Source organism: Protopterus annectens, chromosome 16.part0 (assembly GCF_019279795.1).
Source record: "Protopterus annectens isolate FY-2018-M chromosome 16.part0, PAN1.0, whole genome shotgun sequence".
In the NCBI taxonomy this organism is placed as follows: Eukaryota; Metazoa; Chordata; order Ceratodontiformes; family Protopteridae; genus Protopterus; species Protopterus annectens.
Genome location: NC_056750.1, coordinates 597,307,913 through 597,328,794, shown reverse-complemented (window position 1 = coordinate 597,328,794; position 20,882 = coordinate 597,307,913). Strand labels below are relative to the sequence as shown.

The 20,882-nt window shown below is 41.9% G+C and overlaps 1 protein-coding gene across 1 annotated transcript in view; it reads right to left on the bottom strand.

The window, feature by feature from the left end:
• Nucleotides 1-20,882, bottom strand: part of SAPCD2 (suppressor APC domain containing 2) — a 577,372-nt gene that overhangs the window by 375,074 nt on the left and 181,416 nt on the right. The window lies entirely within an intron of this gene.

Sequence of the window (20,882 nt, the reverse complement as noted above, 5' to 3'; positions counted from 1 at the left end):
TATTACATATGTATATATTTCAGGACTATGTACACACAACCTATCTCATGGACATACCTATAGATAGTGAACTATGATACATTTGGAGGTGTCACAGTAAACACAGTATTAACCTGCTACTTTGCATTACCTGTGTTTGTGGCAGCTGTTGCTGTGTCAGTGGTGCTGCTTGATGCTTGCTGTTTTCTGCTGCTACTGCTGTTTTTGCTGCTGGCAGTCTGTATATTTTCTTATTTCTGTCTCTCTCTCTCTCTCTCTTTCTCATTAGGTTTGTGCAATGACTGTATTGCATGTGTGGAGTGTGGGTACTGAATGCTTTTGTAGGTATCTGCATAGGCCCATGTGATGGCCTCTGCACCAATTGTAAGGCAGCATTACTAATTGCATACAGCCAGTTGTGTACTGATTGCATGTCTCACTGTGATTTCAGGACAGTGCTATAAAAAGGTATGTGAGATAGGCATTGCCCTTTCAGATTGTAAGGGCGTGGACCATGCTGGTATGCTGTTGGAAAATGTTCTGTGAGTGTGAAGGTTAGTACATCTCTCATGCTTCATGCTGTGTTGTGAATTCAGGTTGCTGCATTTCTCCCACCTGTTCCCTGTAGTGAGTGTGTATGCATACTGACACCTACAACTATATTTATTATGTATTGCTATATATACATATGTGTACATATACATACTGTCATATATGTACATTAGCTGACAATATTGGGTACAAGCTAACAATTTGCAGGGCTGTTTCTGTTAACACACACTAGTATGGGAATCCAGTTATTGGGACAGTGAACGTCTGTCTGACATGCTTAGGGTAGTACACATACTATATTGCCTTTATCTTCATTCCTACTATTACATGTTCCACTTATTTAGCACTATATTCCTGTATGAGAGTCATGTCTTGCTGGTAGGTCATACAGACTAGTGTTACAATGGTCTTGTGGTAGGGCCTACTAGTATGCTTGTATTTTGCTTTCAAATTGAGTACAGGGTCTATCAATCAAAGTGCTGGAGGCACCTTCCAGCAGTTAAGGGGTTAGTAGGTCTCACAGGAGTCAGGCTGTGTTGCAGATTCTGGCTGCTGCATTTATCTTCACTGTTTCCTGTAGTGAGTGTGTATGGATACTGACACCTACAACTATATTTCATATGTATTAATGTATATTTATATGTATGTATGTGTACATATACATACCTTCATATATGTACATTACCTTACATTATTATGTACAAGCTGGCAATTAGCAGGGCTGTTTCTGTTAACACTGAACTAGTGTGGGTATCCAGTAATTCAGCCATTAAAACTCTACTTGAAATGCTTTGGGTAGTACGCCTCCTATATTGCCTTTATATTGATCCCTACTATTATATGTTATATTTATTTTAGCACAATGTTCTCATATGGCAGTCATGGCTTAGTGGTAGGTCATACAGACTAATATTACCAAGGTCCTGGGTTTGAGACTGGCAGTGGGAATTTATTTTTCTTTCCAAACCTTCAAAATGAGTACAGGACCTGTCAATCAAAGTGCTGAAGCCACTTTTAAGCAGTTAAAAGGGTTAGTGGGTCTCAGAGGGGTCAGGCTGTGTTGCAGATTCTGGCTGCTGCATTTATCTTCACTGTCTCCTGTAGTGAGTGTGTATGGATACTGACACCTACGACTATATTTCATATGTATTACTATATATTTATATATATGTATGTGTACATATACATACCTTCTTATGTACATTACCTTACATTATTATGTACAAGCTGACAATTAGTAGGGCTGTTTCTGTTAACACTGAACTAGTGTGGGAATCCAGTAATTCGGCCATTAAAACTCTACCTGAAATGCTTTGGGTAGTACACCTCCTATATTGCCTTTATATTGATTCCTACTATTACATGTTATATTTATTTTAGCACTATGTTCTTGTATGGCAGTCATGGCTTAGTGGTAGGTCATACAGACTAATGTTACCAAGGTCCTGGGTTCGAGACTGGCAGTGGGAATTTATTTTTCTTTCCAGGTTTTCAAAATGAGTACAGGACCTGTCAATCAAAGTGCCATAAAGGCACTTTTAAGCACTTATGACCAGGTCTGCGCTTGCTGGAGCTCACGACGCACTGGCGCTTAGCTCCCTCAAGACACAAGCGCACACCCGCGCTATTTTCTTTGAAAGAAAAGAAAAAGGGGTGACAGGAAAGTGGTGAAAAAGGGGTCACAAAGAGGGTAAGACAGTAGGGAAACAAGCGTGGGATTTGCAGGAAGGATGTAGGTAAGGCCCATAGATGCCCATGTCTTCGCAGCAACAGCTGTGTATTTCTATGTATTTTGGTGAGACATTTGAAACCTTCCACCCCTGAGAGAGGTGTCAGGACAACATTAATATTTGTTGTAGAGCCAATTGTAATTAACAGTTTAAATGTCCAGCGGACATGTGTGCAACATGGACAGCTATTATGGGGCGTAATTTTTTTGTGGGACAGAGTGCCCTTTTTTTTTTTTTCAGGTGAGAGTGGTATGTCAGGTGAAGGAAGTCGGTATAGCTGGGGAGGTAGGTTGGGTAGGTTAACAGACAAGACAGACAAGACGCATACAGGGGCGGTGTATGACACAAGTGGGGGGGTTACACAATTGACGGGGACGGAGGTTGGGATATCCAAGAAGCATGAGCCCACAGATGGCAACAGTGGAACTGATATCCCCACCCAAAGGCAGTTGCCACTGTTCCTTCACAGCCCAGGACGGGGCTGTGCTGGGGGCTGTGTAGGCAGGGCTACGGGCATGCCCGTAAGCTGTGCCACCCGAGCCTCAAGCTGGCGTAGGGGCCCAAGAACAGAGTCTTGGATCTCCCTTCGCACCACAGACCGGACACCTTGCAGGGTGAGTGGACGTACTCCTCCGGCCACACTTGCAGAGGGGGGACGGGCCCCATCCCCTGCAGCGCTTCCACCCGAAGGTGGCACAGAGCCACCAGAGGAGGGTCCGGCCTGGGCACTAGTGCCAGGTGCAGTCGCCAGCTGAGGTGGGAGAGGTGGGTCCGCTGGGACCCGCCTTCCCAAATGTTCTAGGTTTGTGAGTAGTTATGTTAGTTTGGGTTAGTGGCATTTTATTCCATTCAAATTAGTTGTAACAGCATGCATTGGTATTCCCATTAAACAAACACCCAGATATTCACACCATTGCACAACAGGCATATTAATATCACATGCATTATTTGAACAGGGATACACATTCAAACAACATGCAGGGTTGATTGATGGCAACAGGCCATCAGGTTTGCAGGTATGAACAGGGCACATGCACAAACAGACATGCATATATTTTTTTAAACGGACAAATGTCCATGGTTAATGAAATGTTCACATACCAATATTTAGTGGGTGTTTACAATTGCAATTATAGGATGGGGTGGAGAAAGGAAATGATGACACATTCATAACTTGCACATTGATATACATTTGTAATAGATACACAATTAACTTGAGTCTGATTTTTGAAATGATTTTTATTTGGCTGTCATGCTAGACCTGTTGCAAATACATCACTATCCTACTTATTTTGAATTTGATCAGATACATCATCCTGCTACACTTTGATGATAGGACAGGGGACAACTATGGCTGTTTAGTCTGTCAGATAATCATTCATTCTATCTGCAAATTGTTTACTGTTATCACCATATACAGATTTTGGCCTAGACATTCCAGATTCAGACACACTGAAATCAGTTTGGGATGTTAATTTGTACTTCCCACATGCATTTAGTTCTGTAGAAACACACTGAGGCTTATATATTCAGGGGTTATTACTACTTTATTTATTCATACATGACCCTTTCTGTCAGTCTCACACATCCTGTAACTTCACAGTTCAGGTTGGTACTTCTAGGCTTTGTTCACATATTAGACCTGTGGTGATTCAAACACTTTCCAACAGCCTCACTTCTGTCATGATTCAGCATTTCAACAGGGGATAGATCTCACATGTGACTACCTCAGATTCTGAAGCTGTACTATGCAGACTACTGCAGGTTATACTATATTTAATTAATGGTGGGACATCTATATTTCCAGTTACACTTGCATACTGATGAACTTGTTGCAGCCATACCTGCAGACTTTCAATTCTTGCTTGCACATTATATTACTTTTAATCAATACACTGCAGTGTTCTGATACATGCTACACTATAATTTTATTTACAAGTACTAGGTGGGGTTACTAACCTGCATGGTGGCGCAGCCGCGCCAGCCTACGGTCATGCATCTCGCGGTTCGCAGAGCGGACACCTGCAGCTGTAATACAAAGGAAGTAATATTGGACTACACATCTCCATGGTATCAGCTAGTTGAAATCCTTACATACATGAGTAAAATGTAACTTACTCAGTAGTGGGGCGTTGGGCATATCCCGGGCCTCCTGGATCCATTGGGTCAACTGGTCTTGCTTACGCCGCTTCAGGTCCGCATGGTGGTGACGGACCTGCTCACCAGTGTGTGGGATGCCAGTAGCACTGGTCAGATCATGAGCCAACCGGTCCCATGCCTCCACCCTATATGCTCCCCATGAAACCTGGCCCTGCATGAGTTGGGCCTCATGACGGTGGACTAGGAGCCAGACCATGTATCTGGACTCCTCAACGCCCCAACGCTGTGCTCGAAAGCAACGTCCCTCACCTACTCCACTCATGCTGACTGCAGGTCTGTTCTACAATCGGTTATGCTGTGTATTCCCGCCTATGGGGCTTATATATACACCACTTTTCCCGCACATTTCTGTGATTGGCCATTTTGGAATTGTATCTACTTCACTGAAAATGCTTTATCATGCTCCATTCTGGATTTTAGCCCATATATATGCTATTTCTGCATTTCTAGGTATTGCTGTCATGGCTTAGTGGTTTAGTACCTTGACTCTAGTGCATGGTATCCTGGGTTCGAATCTGACCACTGATTTTTAATTTTCATGACAGAAATGAGTTGAGGACCTGTCAATCAAACATGCCATAAGCACTTTTAAGCACTTAAAAGCAGGTCTGCACTCATTTGCGCGGAGCTAACGCATGCGCACTGGCAGTTAGCTTGTGGGAGTGGCGCACAAACGGTGTGCGCTGGGATAAACCTTAATTGGCTAGTGACACACATGTTCAGCTAAGCACAGCTAGTTGCAAACAGTTTCAGCCTGTTAAACCGGTGCTTAGCAACGGGCATGCAGTTTGCAGCTTTTTAAACACTACTCAGCTACGGGCACTCTGTCTCACAGCAGCTTAGCTATCAGTACGTTTCTAATTATTTTTATTATTGTGTTACTTCAAAATATATGCTCCATTTCATTCCATTTTACAAAAGGGTATACTTTTACATCTGTACAATACTGTCATGGGCCTTTTTAGTGCTTATTTACAAAAAAAAAAAAAGGTTGTTGTGTGGGCTCGAACCCTGCCTGCCTACTCTTAAGCCAGCAACTCTATCGCTAAGCTATTTCTTCTTGGCTTACTTTGAATATTTAGTTCTCATATCCTTCTCCACTGCTTGCTAACTGTAATTGCGCTAGTAGCACACCCGTGCACACGAGCGCACACAGTAGCACACATTTACGGGGTTTAAAAAAATATAACAGGTTTTAATTTCATTTTATAACATCTGTTCACTTTATACACTGATGGTCTGTGGGGGCATGTGTTGTGTAGTGTATTTATTCACATTTACATGGCCTCTCTCGTGGCTGTTTACTTTCAGCCATTCTACACTTCCGGGGGCGTGTCCGCATGCAGGGCTTAGCCTACGGACATGCCCCCTACTCATGCATATGCATGACATGCTGACATCACACCGTTTAACTGCAGCCTCCATGTAAGAGTTATAACTCTTACACGGAGGCTTCCTGAATCTGGCCCACAATCTTCTATACAGTCATTGTCAATCAATCATTACATAGCTCATTCAATTCCTGCCACTCTTTAAACCTCATTCCTCCTCCAAAACATTATTCAGCATGTATTTTTCTCACAGTTCCCATTTTTTTCTATGTAGTTTGCTTCCACCCTTTTCTAAAGATCCTGCTTCCTGTTATTTTATATCTGTTGCTATATTCATTCTTTCTAATATGGTTGGTTTAGACTTTGATTTCCATTTTCAAATAATTGTTTTTGCAGCCACCAGAATTAAACTCAGCAAAGCCTTACTATGTCTAGGCAATTCAGATTATGTATCACAGCTCAAAAATTATTTCCTTAGTTACACCAACTTGCTTACGCAGTAAATATTAAATTGTTAATACCAATACCTAAAAGAGGAGTAACAACTCCTTCAGCATGCTTTTTATATATTTCAGTGTATAACTCAAACAATAACTGAAAGGGTACTCCTTGAAAAAATATTTTATTCAGTAATTCTAATTCATTAATAAATACTGAATCCTGTGTAATCATACATGCTAAACAAGCCATTTGGTCTTTAACCAAGCTACATTTTTTAAAAATGGGTGGCAGCTCCAAAACTGCAAATAACTATTAGAAAATGTAGATTTCCTCTGTCTCTTTCTCTCTCTCTCTATACATATATATATATATATATATATATATATATATATATATATATATATATTGATAGTTAAAACTTTTTTCTATCTTTACCAATAAGTACATCTAAAAAATATGTCTTAAAATTAATATTTAATTTTTTTTTTAATTGTTACACCTACTCTACCGTGTCCTCTCTGTATTTGTCCCAGAGTATGCTCACCACTTCACATTGCCCTTGCTACAAACTTCAGTTGCAACACCCTACTTCAGACCTGGATCATGCTCTCATATCGGGAAGCAGCTTTAAACAGAAATTAAGTGGCATTAAGTGTATGTCCTCTCCACTGCTACAACTGATTCTGTAATACTGAAAAGTGATTTCTAGTTGTTCAGTGGTGTGCACAATAGCAAGGGACAACTTCACTAACTCCCCACTGTGTAACTCGTTAATAGTCAGTAGCCTTGGCTCTTTAATTCAGTAGCAGTAAATGGCTTTCTAGCTTAAGAACTTGTAAACAAAAACAGACTCCGTACTGCAAAAAAGGAAGGGAACAGACTCTAACCACGAGTAACAGGCTCCTTCACCTACAATCCACAAGCGTCAAGCAGTCAGTCAACAGCAAAGGTCCGACAGTAAGCTGCACTGGTATTTAAAACAGACTCCAACCACGAGCAACAGGCTCCTTCACCCAAGCAGTCAGTCAGCAAGCCAAAGTCCGACAATCAGCTGCACTGATGTTTAAAACAAATTTTATTCACAAACAAGTACTGTTTGTGAATAAAATTTGTTTTAAACATCAGTGCAGCTGATTGTCGGACTTTGGCTTGCTGACTGACTGCTTGGGTGAAGGAGCCTGTTGCTCGTGGTTGGAGTCTGTTTTAAATACCAGTGCAGCTTACTGTCGGACCTTGGTTTGCTGGTTTGCTGACTGACTGCTTGACGCTTGTGGATTGTAGGTGAAGGAGCCTGTTACTCGTGGTTAGAGTCTGTTCCCTTCCTTTTTTGCAGTACGGCTTTCTAGCTTAAGCTGTCTCTGAATGGAAGTACCCCAGTAAAGCAGAGATCTTCCCTAGTAAAGATAGTTGAAACACAGTACAGCCTTTTGGAAATTCAGCTAAAATATCTCTGACCTGTGTTAGATTCTTTCACTGATTGGTTCTGGTTCTGCTAGTCGAGGTTTCGTTGGTCTGGCTGTCCAGCTGCTTATCAGCAGTGACTCTTCCTCACTGGAACATAACTTCAAATTTAGACCAACCCCCTTTTACCTGGTGTGTGGAAGCTATATAGGATTGTGCTTCACCGGGGTGCCATTTTTAAATTGTTACACCCACTCCACTATATCCTGTCTGTAATTCACAGAGTGTGCTCACCACGTAAGTAAATTATACTGTTAACAGTTGCTATTATGATGCCACAGTCTTCACTTTTCTCTGACCATTGCATTCTGGGATAGCGTTCAATAGCTTTGCACAGCATACTTTTGTTGTCTGGGATAGTGTTTGCTAGTTTTGTACAGCCTTATGCTGTTTGTTGGTAGCACTATCACTCAAGCATACTAGACCCACTGGAGTGAAATGATTATCCTGAGTGCATTTAACTGGGTTTTTATGAAGAGTTAGTAACACTACATACAAGTTACAAAGTTGTATTGGTTTCTCGCCTCCTTACCATCACTCATGCTGGACATTTAAACAAGCATTTGGAACTATGACTACTTATATTTACAAGCTTTTTTTACTGGAACCCAGACTGTGCAGTATGCTTAATTTGATGCTGTACATAGTAATGTGATACATAGTTATATTCTTGATAATTGGATTTTAGGCAGTAATCACTAGACACTTTACACTGCTGTATGCTTCATGTGATGTTAGGTCCATAGTAGTGTGGTAGCCTAACATAAAACTTGATACTTACTACAGTACATTGCTACAGGGTTCAGTAAAGAGCTATTGTTATGGCTAATGTCTCAGTATGTATTAACCTCTATTGGAAGTAAGTGGTGCATTGTTTGGTTAATCTTTGTCTCTCGCTATTTTTTTCCTGGAAGGTATAGTGCTACCGTAATGAAGTAAATGGCGGTGTTCTACTTTCACCGATTTTCCTAACCACCTGGTTCTTCTATCTTTACTCTTTTCAGTTCATATCATCCTTGCTACAAACCTCAATTGCAGAAACCTACTTCAGATCAGGATGGCACTCTCATATCAGGAAGCAGCTTTAAACTGAAATTAAGTGACATTAAGTGTATGTCCTCCCCACTGCTACAGTTGACTCTGTAATACTGAAAAGTGATTTATAGTTATTTGGTAGTGTGCAGACTAGCCTGGGAAGGCTCTGCTAACTCCTTCCTGTGGAACTCATTAATAGTCTGTAGCCTTGGCTCTTAGATTCAGTAGCAGTAAATGACTTTCTAGCTTAAGCTGTCTCTGAACAGAAGTATCCCTAGTAAAACAGAGATCTTCCCTAAAAGTAAAGGTAGCTAAAATGTAGTATTGCCTTTCAGGAAATCAGCTAAAGTATCTCTGACTTGTGTTGTTAGATTCTTCCACTGACTGCTTCTCATTCTTAAAGGTAACTAAAATGTAGTACTGTCTTTCAGAAATTCCACTAAAGTAGCACTGACTTGTGCTGTTAGATTCTTCCACTGACTGCTTCTGGTTCTGCTATTTGAAGGTTCATTGGTCTGGTTTTGCCTGCTCTGTTCACCCTCGCTATGCTCGAGCTCACTCCACTCCCCTACCCTATCACCAGATCCCACCCACCCCCACTATCCCTTAACTTATACTCCTATAACTCCACCCCTTCACTTACTCTAACCTATAACAATCCCTCCTCAGCCCTCCTTCCCATCTAGGACCCTAAGCACCTCCCACTACAACATACTAATCTCCTCCACTCAAACTACCTAGCTCTGTTTTCCTACTCATTGTACCTCTCACCTACTACATAATACACATATCCTCTCCCCAGCTTTGCCCTCACCTTTCCACCTTGCCCTTCCTAGATAGCCACATTAATCTCTTATAATTCTTTGTAATCTCTCTTCTTAGTTACAACTCATCCTCTTTACTGATACTGTATAGTAAACCTTACACCCTTGCAATTCTCCCAACCATGCATGCATCTACCATATTCATACTCTGTACCTCATTTCTCTCCATATTACTCTTATCACTACTATACCTCACTAGTCTAAACCCTATCTACCTATCCTCTAATTTGTCAATTACCACTTCTTCCTTACCTTTTCAGTCTAATGACTATTCAGACATATCTCCAAGTCTCTATCAACCAAATCCCCTGTACCAATACAAAGTGAAAACTATCCCATCAAAACATAAAATCCCCTTTAACGTATGGAACACTACTGCTACCTATCCACAAACATAACTCAACAAATCCAACACTAACTCATATTCTGTACACTTAATGTTTTCTACCACACCATTATGTGGTGACATTCACCCCCAATCCAGGCCCCACCACTATTACTCCCACATCACTTACCAACAATCTTAAATCTCCAAAGTATTCACAACAAAATATCAGACTTCCATGCTTGGATTACTCACAACCAACCAGACATTATTGCCACAACTGAGACCTGGCTAAAGCCTTACATTAAAGACTCTGAATCCCCCCCCCCCCCCAGGCTTTCAAACAATAAGATCTGACAGGCTCCACAAAAAGGTGGTGCTGTAGCTCTCATCTTTCCTAACAACTACAATATAACTCCATATACTAATCCCATTCCACAATTCTTTACAGACAAAATTCTCATAGCTTTCCTGAAAATGAATAACTGCAAAAAAATTATGTATCATAGTTTTTTACATACCCTCAGACAACAATAAACCCATACTAGAAGATATCCTAGCAAGGAGTTCCACTGATATTAAAAATGAAACTGTCATCCTAGGCAATGGAAATATAAATTGGCATGAACTTGGCTCCAGCTACCCTTCTTCAAATATTAATCTCTTCAACTTTACCCGAGTCATTAATTCCCCAACCAGACCCAACAGAGGCAATGACAGTGGATCCACTTTAGATTGGATTCTGGTCACCAACCCAAACAAAATATCTGCAGCCGTTACTCTCCCAAACACCCTCAGCAATCACCTCCCTGACTTTATAAACCATATTTCCACCTCTTGTCAAAATCCATGCCAATATAAAAAACAAGGAACCTTACTGCATTTAATCCACTAACCTTCATTGATATTTTAAGAAAGACAGACTGGCACATACTAAAAACCCTCCCTCTTTATGAGGCAGTTGATTACCTCAACACTACATTCAAAGATGCACTAAACAACCTTGCTCCTTTTTGTGTAAAGAGAATCAAAACAAAAGAGGCCCCATGGCTAACTAAGCCAACTATACGTCTAATGCATGTTAGAGACAAAATATTGAAACTATGACAAGCAAATACAAATGCTCTAGACCTGTTAAAATATAAACAACTTTGCAACCAGGTAAAAAGACTAATCAACAAAGATAAAAAAAAACATTACATAAAACTGCAGTCTAACCATAGGCAGAACCCCAAAAAATTTTGGAATTCCATTACCTCACTTCTCAATCCAGGCACAAAAAACAACCCATGTCCATGTCCTGACAAATCATCTCAAGAAATAGCCTCTCTCTTTAATTCTTTCTTCATCAGTACTACAGCTGACACCACAGCTAACTTTCCCAAAGAAAATTACACAACAACTAACACATTACCATCAAAACCTCCCTCTTACTCACTGTCCTTTGCTCCCAGCCAATATACCCACAATCCATTCTACACCCACTCTTACTATAACACCCATTCCAATATCAACAAACCTTGCTCTAATGCCCCTGAAGATATACCTGCTGAATATCTAAAAATTGTGATAGATGCTATTGCCTACCCTTTAAGTATATTTCTCAAAAGATCCTTCCAAAAATCCTACACCCCCAAAAATCTGGAAACAAGCTTTCATTCTCCCTCTCCACAAAGGTGGCAACAGCACTGACATCACAGACTTTCTACCAGTCACTATTCTCTTTCTTATCTCCAAGATTTTGGAAAAATGCATACATACTCAACTTCTTCACTTTCTTCTACAAAACCATAAACTATCACCCACACAACATGATTTTTGACCAGATCATAGTACAACTACTGCCCATATTTCATTATTGGACACAGTTAATAAAGCCTGTGACACTGGCAAAATTGTCTCCACCGTCTTCCTAGACCTACCAAAAGCATGCAACACTGTTTCTAAAGTTCTACTTCTTACCCAACTCTCTCAGATTGGCCTTTCCATCTCCATATTAACTTGTTCTCTAGTTACCTAACAAATAGACAATAGGCTGTCAAATGGCAAAAATCAATCTCTCCTTATCTCAGTACCACTACAGGGGTTCCCCAGGGCCCCATACCTGGACCTCTCTTATTCAGTATTTTCATTAATAACTTCCACTCATCTCTATGCCAAGGATCTGTTATTCAATATGCAGATGACTCAACTATTGTCTGTTCTGCTGACTCCATTTTAGACCTACAACAATCAACTCAAATGGTCTTCTCCTCCACCAAAACCTGGATGCACAATAACCAACTAGCCCTGAACCCAAATAAAACCAAAATTGTATTATTCACCCCTAAGAAAACAACTCCCTTAATTAAACCCAATTCTCTATTTATTCTCAAAGGAATTCAGTAATCAAAGTTGTTAGCCAAACTAAACTCCTAGGAGTCACCATAGATGAACACATGAAATTTGACCTGCACATACAACAGAACATCTGCAAAACTCACTAAAAACTTGGAATTCTCTTTTGACATAATCACTTCCTAAGCCCATCCACAAAGCAAACCTTTGCTTCCACTTACCTACTGCCCTCACACATCTATGGTGCCCCTTTACTCACCAACCTCCATTCCTTATTAATAGCTAAGCTTGAGACATGTTTTCGTTTTTGCATTTAGTTACTTGTAACACATTGCACTCAAGTTACCTGGCACTTGCTCACTAAAGCAATTATATAAGTCAGCACTAAAAATTAAAAGCACTACACCCTCACTCCCCACTGGCCCTTGTTTTCAATTATTAAGGAATTCCCAATATTATTCTAGCATGTCCAAAGGTCAGTTGTCAATCTCCTCTCCAGTCCAGCTGGTGAATCTGGGAATCTTGAGGCAATGTTATAACTGCCTCATGTACACAGACAACCCTCTCCTCCTCCCACATAACAGAAATACTTGCGAGAGATGCAGCTATTTAGCCAAACTGGAGGCTGAGCTCTCTCAACTCAGGACTGGCAAGACCAGACAGGAGAAGAAGGCAACTACACACACCATAAAACCAGCCTCACATAATGCTACCACACCACTGAATCAAACACATAAACACACAAAGACATACTCGGAGGCTCTGAGTAAAATTTACCTAAACAGCAGAGGCCTCCAAAGCAGACACCCAAACAACTGCTACCTCAAGACACCCCACAAGCAACACATAAACCACAAAATCAGTGTGCAAAGCAGTCACAGCCCTTAAGGCCAAATACAACACCAAACATACTTGTCATAGGTGACTCCATAGTCAGACACACTGACGTCCCACTCACCAGGCTGAACAAGGAGAGGGTCACAGTAAGCTGCCTATCGGGCTAGAATCCGCCACATAACACAAGCACTCGGGTCACTCCACGGCAAGTACAAATATGACACAGTCATTGTCCATGCTGGTGTGAACGACCTGAGATGTACCTCCCTGGACTACATGAAAAGAGACATAGAGGAGCTCTCTGATTATGTAGCCCAGGCAGGTATGACCCTGACCCTGAGCAGTATCCTTCCTTCACCAAGAATGATGCCACAATATAGAGACAAGATGATCAGCTTTAACAATTGGCTTAATGTCTGGTGTCATTCAAAGGGGATCCAGTGTCTGTCTGCCTGGAATGACATGCTTGACAAGCCACGCTGCTTTGCAAGGGACGGCTTGCACCTGTCACCCCCGGGATTCCGGATATTGGCTAAGGCTCTTGCCACCCCCATAGTGCCTTTTTTAGGCAAGGCTCAAATTCTAAACCTACCACCCTAGAAAACAAAAATGGGAAGAAACTGAGGGTAATGCTGCTCAATGCCAGAAGTCTAAATCTCAAAATGCACGCACTCAAGGCCCTTCTCAGTATGGAGAACATCGATGTCTGTGCTGTAACTGAAACCTGGTTCAAGGCTCCTGAGAGCACCCTGGCACTATTAGGTTTTACCTCATATCATGTGTTCCGGTCCCAAAACCCGGACCACACCACAAAAGGAGGGGGTGTATCCATATTCATAAAGGATACCCACACCTCCAGGTTGGTGGCAATGCACGAAGCTTCGGAAACCATCCAGGTGCAACTAACCATAGGCAAAACTGCTCTACAAATTGTAGCATGCTACAGGCCACCCTCTCAAACTCAGGAACCCCACACAGCCTTCCTGAAGACACTGGAGGGTATAAATGTATCTCCAAACACCATCATATTGGGTGACTTCAACTACCGAATATAGACTGGGAACATTACTCAAGCCCTAACTTTCTAGCCCAACGGTTCCTGGAGTTCATAAATTCAAATGCCATGGAACAGCTAGTCACTGTTCCCATGAGACGAGAAAATATACTAGATCTCATTATCACAAACATGGGGACAAAATGCTCCACACGGAAGTATATCCCTCATTGGTGAGATCTGATCATAAACTAATCTCACTGGAAATCCACATGCCGCCCCCACCCCAAACAAAAAAGACCACAGTGAAGAACTTCTCTAAAGCAAACTTCACACTACTCAAGACTGGTGTGGTATCCTTCAAGGCCCCTGAGCCAGTGGAAACCACAACCCAAGCTGCGGAAGCCCTTACAAATGCCTTCTATGAACACCTCCAGGACTGCATGGATCAGGCAATCCCAAATAAAACCAAGACTGTTTCCACAAAGGGCAAACGTCCAGTCTGGTGGACCCCAGCCATTAACAAACTTTACAATAAGAGGAGAAAGCTATTACACGATAGAACAAAATCCATAAAAGGGAAGTCACCCCTGATCGTTATTAGTAAAAAAATATGAGCACTCATAAAATCAACTAAGGCCAATTTTGAGAGAAAAATTGCCATGGATTCAAAGGACAATCATAAGGCCTTTTTCAGCTATGTTAGGAACCTGGGTGGAAACTCCCAGATATGCTCAGAATTAGTCCAAAATGATATAAAAATCACTGAACCCACAGACATTGCCAACATACTGGCAGACAGGTTCAGTGCAAACTTCACCCCCCTCTCCCCCCCTAAAGGAGAGATAACTATCCCAGCGGAGTGTAGCCTCCCAGACATCTCAAATGCATAGGTGAAAGCTGCTCTCTCTAAAGCTAAAAACACAGCATCAATGGGACTGGATGGTGTCCCCGGCTGTGTGCTACATGAGCTAAATGAGGAATTAAACCCACACATAAGGCAGCTGTTTAATCTCAGCCTTACCACAGGATATGTGCCCAAGGAGTGGCGTACGGCAACTGTGGTCCCACTCCACAAAGGCGGTGCCTCTACGGACCCTGGTAATTACCGCCCCATAAGCTTAACAAGTCTAGTCTGCAAAGCTATGGAGAGGATCATAATGGAGCTCATAAACAAAGATATAGGGGACTTGCAGACATTGGACCCGACCCAGTTTGGCTTCGTCAAGGGCAGATCATGCCTTTAGAACTTGGTCGACTTCTTCGAAACAGTCACCAAGGCCATTGATGAGGGAAAGGCAGTCCATACAGCCTACCTTGACCTTGCAAAGGCTTTCGACACAATACCCCATTCTGGTATTGTAGAAAAACTTACCAGCTTAAATGTAAACCCATATGTCACAAGATGGGTTGCAAACTGGCTTAAGGACAGAACCCACAGGGTTAGAGTTGCTGGCGCTATGTCAGACTCCAAGCCGGTCACAAGTGGTGTCCCACAGGGCTCGGTCCTTGGCCCCCTATTGTTCGGCATCTACTTCTCAGAAGTACAGGCCAACATGGGAGGACTTTGGCTGACAAAGTTTGCAGACGACTGCAAACTGGGCCATAGTGGAAAGTGCATCGGACACGGATATCCTTCAGAAGGGACTCACGGAAACAGATAGCTGGTGCCAGAGCCATGGCCTGAAGTTAAACACCAAAAAATGTATAGTCATACCCTTCGGGAAAAACAAGGTAACCCCAAGCTACCATATAGGTGGCAATCCACTAAGCACAGAAGAGGTTATCAGGGACCTGGGGACCCAGGTTGACAGTGGCCTTTCTTTTGACACTCACGTTGCTAAAGTGGTTAGAAAGACCTTCTACATTGCCCACCTGATCATGAAGGGATTCACATCCAGATCTAGTGAGGTCATTGTTCCCTGTACTCTTCACTTATCAGACCAATGATCGAGTACAATGCCCCATTCAGGATGTATCTCACCCGACATCTGCAGCAATTGGAGAGACCCCAAAAGTTCCTCACCAAAAGGATAAAGGGACTCCAAAATCTGTCATATGCTGCCAGATTGAAGAAACTCCAGCTCTATTCAGTCACATACTGTCTGCTCAGAGGTGACATGTGCCTGACATACAAGGCCATGTCCAACCCGGAATTAATGGACATGCTCCACCTCAAAAAATCCAAATCCACCAAAACCACTAGAGCAAGCGACTTAAACCTTAGCACGGATATAAATAGGATGTGCTGGAGGGATAGATTTATCACTCAGAGACTCCCTGTGCTGTGGAATAAAATCCCGGTCCATGTGAGGCAGAGCACCTCGCTGGCTCTGTTCAAGAGAAATCCTGACCTGTGGATGGGAGATCGTAGGTTTACCCCGGGAATCATCTCTGTGTCACTGCTGGACAGAGGCACAACAAACTAATGGGCACAGTATTTTTTCATATAAGGGGTGGCGTGAGCCACAAAACTTTGGGCTAGGCTTATAAATGCCTTAGGGCAGATAGCCTAGTATAAACCTATGAACCTATGAACCTATGTTACAATAAAATTGCCAAATTCGCAACAAATTCCAAATACTCTACATATCTCTGTACCACTCTACACTCCCTGAAATGGCTGGAACTACCACACTATCTTTACTATTTGCAACTTACTACATCTCACAAAATGCTCTTTAAATCCTCAGATTGTCCAGCCCCTTAGTTCTATATTAAACTTTAACCACCCAAAGATACCTCTCAGATCCGGGATCAGCAGCTCTTGCAAGTACACAAACCAAATCTCCCATCTGGCCAGCTTCTTTACTCTTACTCAGTAGCCAAAAATTGGAATGGCCTACCACTATCTATTAGAACAACCCAAAATCCTGCCTTATTCAAAACTTCACTATGTAACTACCTATCTTAAATCTGGAGTTGCATCTGCATTAAACCTCCTTAGAATATGTTAAAGTTATGTTTCTTACCTACCAGCAATTAACATTGTATGAATATCCTCACTATTGTAATATCTCATACTTTTTCCTCATGTTACTTTTTACCTTGATGTCACCTGACTGCTTATCTTGCACCTTTAGATTAACTAATTTTAAGCACTTTTCTGTGATACTATATTTGCATATCCCACTAGCCAGTTCTCGCAGATATGGGTGTGCCGTGGGTGTAACTTCAATTTTCCTCAATGTAGTGGGATCTCGGAGTTGTTATATTTAATTTGCAGGGGGTGTGGGGGGGGGTGACCTCATACAAAAACATAAAAAATAAAAATTCTCCTGGGTTGTGGGCATGTGGTGGGTGGAATTAAGGTAGCCCTTCCTACTGCACAGCCGGTGGTGTATGCATGTACAGCATTGCCCACTTTTCTTCTTTTATTCCATTGTGTTTTTGTATTCAAGCTCTTGTATTATTATTTGTATTTAATCCATTATGTTATTGTACTGAGGAGCTTTTCTTCCTGAATCTCCACTAGAAATGGGTTTTTGATGGCCCAGTGGACTTTTTCAGTAAACAAATGCAACTAAATAAATAAATAAAACAAATAAATCTTAAAAAAATCTGTACTTGAATTAATATAATTAATAAATTACAATAACGTCTGTAATGTATTATTCCATAGAATGAATACATCATCCAAAAATCTGGTGTAATAAATACATTTGTCACTAAAAACAGATAGAGAAATTTAATTCTGTTTTGAAAAGAGACTACAGCTCTGTCTTTTGTGAGTCAGACAGAAATTTACAGAACTTTTCCTACCCTTCCACCCAGTTACTGTTGTGTTCTTAAACACCACTGTTTTTCTAGTTGCCTGTCCCTTATGTTAATTTGGCCATATATCTCATTTCCTCTCTTCTTTTACTGGCTGGTGTGAGTAAGCACAAAATTATCATTTTGTGAAATCACTCCCCTTCAACTATTTAAATTTATTGGCCATCCTACTGTGTTCCATAGCACCAGAATACAAAAATGACCACCCCCTTTCAATCTATCTTGCTGTTTTAAAAATAGTGACTCTCCATTAAAACTTAACTTTTTAGACAGGTAAAACTTAAGTTACCTGCTTTCACATCTAAGTCCTCGAGTGCACACTGCAGTGTTTAAGATAAACAATTTTATTCAACTTACCTTTAAGCATCTATTGCAAGACCACCAGTTATTGGAGAGCCCACATTCTGCCTCTCAGTAGTCATCTTGGGATCAGTGCTTCTGATTTCTCCTGGTGAGAGAATGAGTGCAGTTACATTATTTCCTGGAGATTGCTGATCACCAAAAATAATTGCTTTATAGATGACAGCTTGGAATCTGTGCTTATATTCTGATCCTGGTGAGAGTAGGAGCAGGGTGCATTGATTCCTGACTCTTTCTGGTTGGAGAGTGGGTGTCTGTGCTTAATGCACCTGATTGGTCTGGTTGCTATTCAAGGCATCTACTATAAAAAGGCTACAAGCCCACAGACCCTTGCATCATCTGGGACAAGACTGTAGATCACCAAACAGGCCTTGGCCTGCTTCTCTTCTTGGGATTGGTACTGACATTTTGTTTCTGGTGAGAGAAGAAACAAAGGTGTATTGTATCCCAACAGAATGAAGCTGCGCTGAGACCAGCATTAATAGCCATTCATGCGACTGCCCTCTTTTCATCGTTCTTGAGAAGCTAATTATTTATTTTCAGTATGTACTGCTTGATTTCTTTCTAACTTCAGAATATCTGCCTAAATACTTCATCCTTAAATTTTCAGGGTCTACGTATTAGTTTCCCCTCAAGTGTTTGCCAGTGCTCTGTACAGACTCAGACACCTTGAGTGACATTTTTCCTGTAAAAGGGATATATAAGGAAACAGCTCCAGTACTTAGTAATAATGACCATCCCTCCTGGCATGTCTAAAGGGCAGTTCCCTGTGCTTTCTCCTATTAACCTGGTGTACTTGGGCATTATGAGGTAGTGTAGCAACTGCCTCATGTACACAGACAACCCTCTCCTCTTACCTCCCAACACTCAGACTTGTGACAGATGCACTTGTATATCCAAACTGGAAGCCATGCACTCTCAAGCCAAGACCGTAATAGCTGGTCAAGAGCAGAAGGTCAACACCTGCACAACACTGCATGCAACACATAGCCCTCCAGAACACCCACCATCACAGCTCTCACATAAAAACACAAACCATGCACCCACCTTCATGGAGGCTCTCAATAGAAATCTACCCAAACAACAGAGACCTCCAAGGCAGAAATGCACTCGACCATCACAACACAGCACAAACCACAAGACACATAGCTCACCTACACAGTATGCCCCTCAACCTAAGCCCCTAAGGCAAAACAGCTTCCCTAATACACTAATCATAGGTGACTCAATAGTGAGGCACACTGATGTCCCACTCACTAGGTTGAATAAAGAGAAGGTAACAGTCAGCTGTCTATCAGGTGCCAGAATCCAACACGCACTCAGGTCACTCCAAAACAAGTACAAGTATGACTCTGTCACTGTCCATGTGGGTTAATGACCTGAGATGCACCTCCCTGGACTACATGAAAAGAGACATGAAGGATCTCTTGTATTATGTGGCCCAGACAGGTATGACCCTAGCCCTGAGCAGCATCCTACTATCGCTCAGAATGATACTGCAGTACAAACAGAAAATGACTGACTTCAACAATTGGCTAAGTTTCTGGTGTCATTCTAAGGGGATCCAGTATCTGTCTGCTTGGGATGACATGACTGACAGGCCTCAATGCTTTGCCAGAGATAGCCTGCATTTGTCACCCCTGGGTTTCCGGATACTGGCTAAGGCTCTTGCCACCTCTATAGTGCCTTTTTAGGCGATATTCAAATACCAAACTACCACTGTAACAGTTATAAATAAATGCAATCTGAGGGTCATGCTGTTCAATGCTAGAAGTCTAAATCTCAAGATGCACTTGCTTGAAGCACTCCTCAAAATGGAGAACATTGACATTTGTGCTGTAATGGAGACCTGGTTTAAAGCAGCAGAAAGCACCCCTGCACTACTAGGCTATAACTCATTCCATTCCTTTTGGTCCCAGAACATGGACTGAAGCTCCAAAGGTGGTGGTGTTTCCATATTCATAAAGGATATGCACACCTCCAGACTAGTAGCCCAGCATAACACATCTGAGATACTTCAGGTACAACTAACTAACCTACTATAGGTCCCCAACCATGTCCCGAGACTCACTCCATGTTCCTAAGCACCCAGGAAACTATTAGGGCCCAACCCAACAGTCTCATACTAGGTGACATCAGCTACCCCTCCATCAAGTGGGAAAACTACTCATGCACCAATACACTGGCCCAAAGCTTCCTGGAATTCATCAATTCCAATGCCCTGGACAAGTTATTCTTACTCACACTAGAGGAAGCAACATCCTTGATCTGGTTATTCCCAACATGGGCAACCATTCTACACCAATAGTCAATTCCTCCCTGGTTAGATCTGACCACAAACTAATTACCATGGAAATCCACATGTCACCCACACCACATCACACCCCCCTGCAAAGGTAACTATCATGACAAACTTCTCCAAAGCTGACTTTGGGCTCCTAAAAACAGGGGTGGCTAACTTCACGGCACCCATGTCAATGGAAAATAGAGGCATGACTGCTGAATCATACACCAGTACACTGTATGAACACGTACATAAATGCATGGAACTAGCCATACCCAACAGAACCAAGACACTCTCCTCCAAAAAAGGAAGCCAATCTAGTGGTCTCCTGCCATTAATAAACTCTACAACAGAAGGAAGAAATTGTTGCAGAAAAAGATGAAGTCCCAAGACTGGAAAAACTCTCTTATTAGCTTCAACAAAAAGTTGAGATCCCTCATCCAAACCTCTAAAGCCAG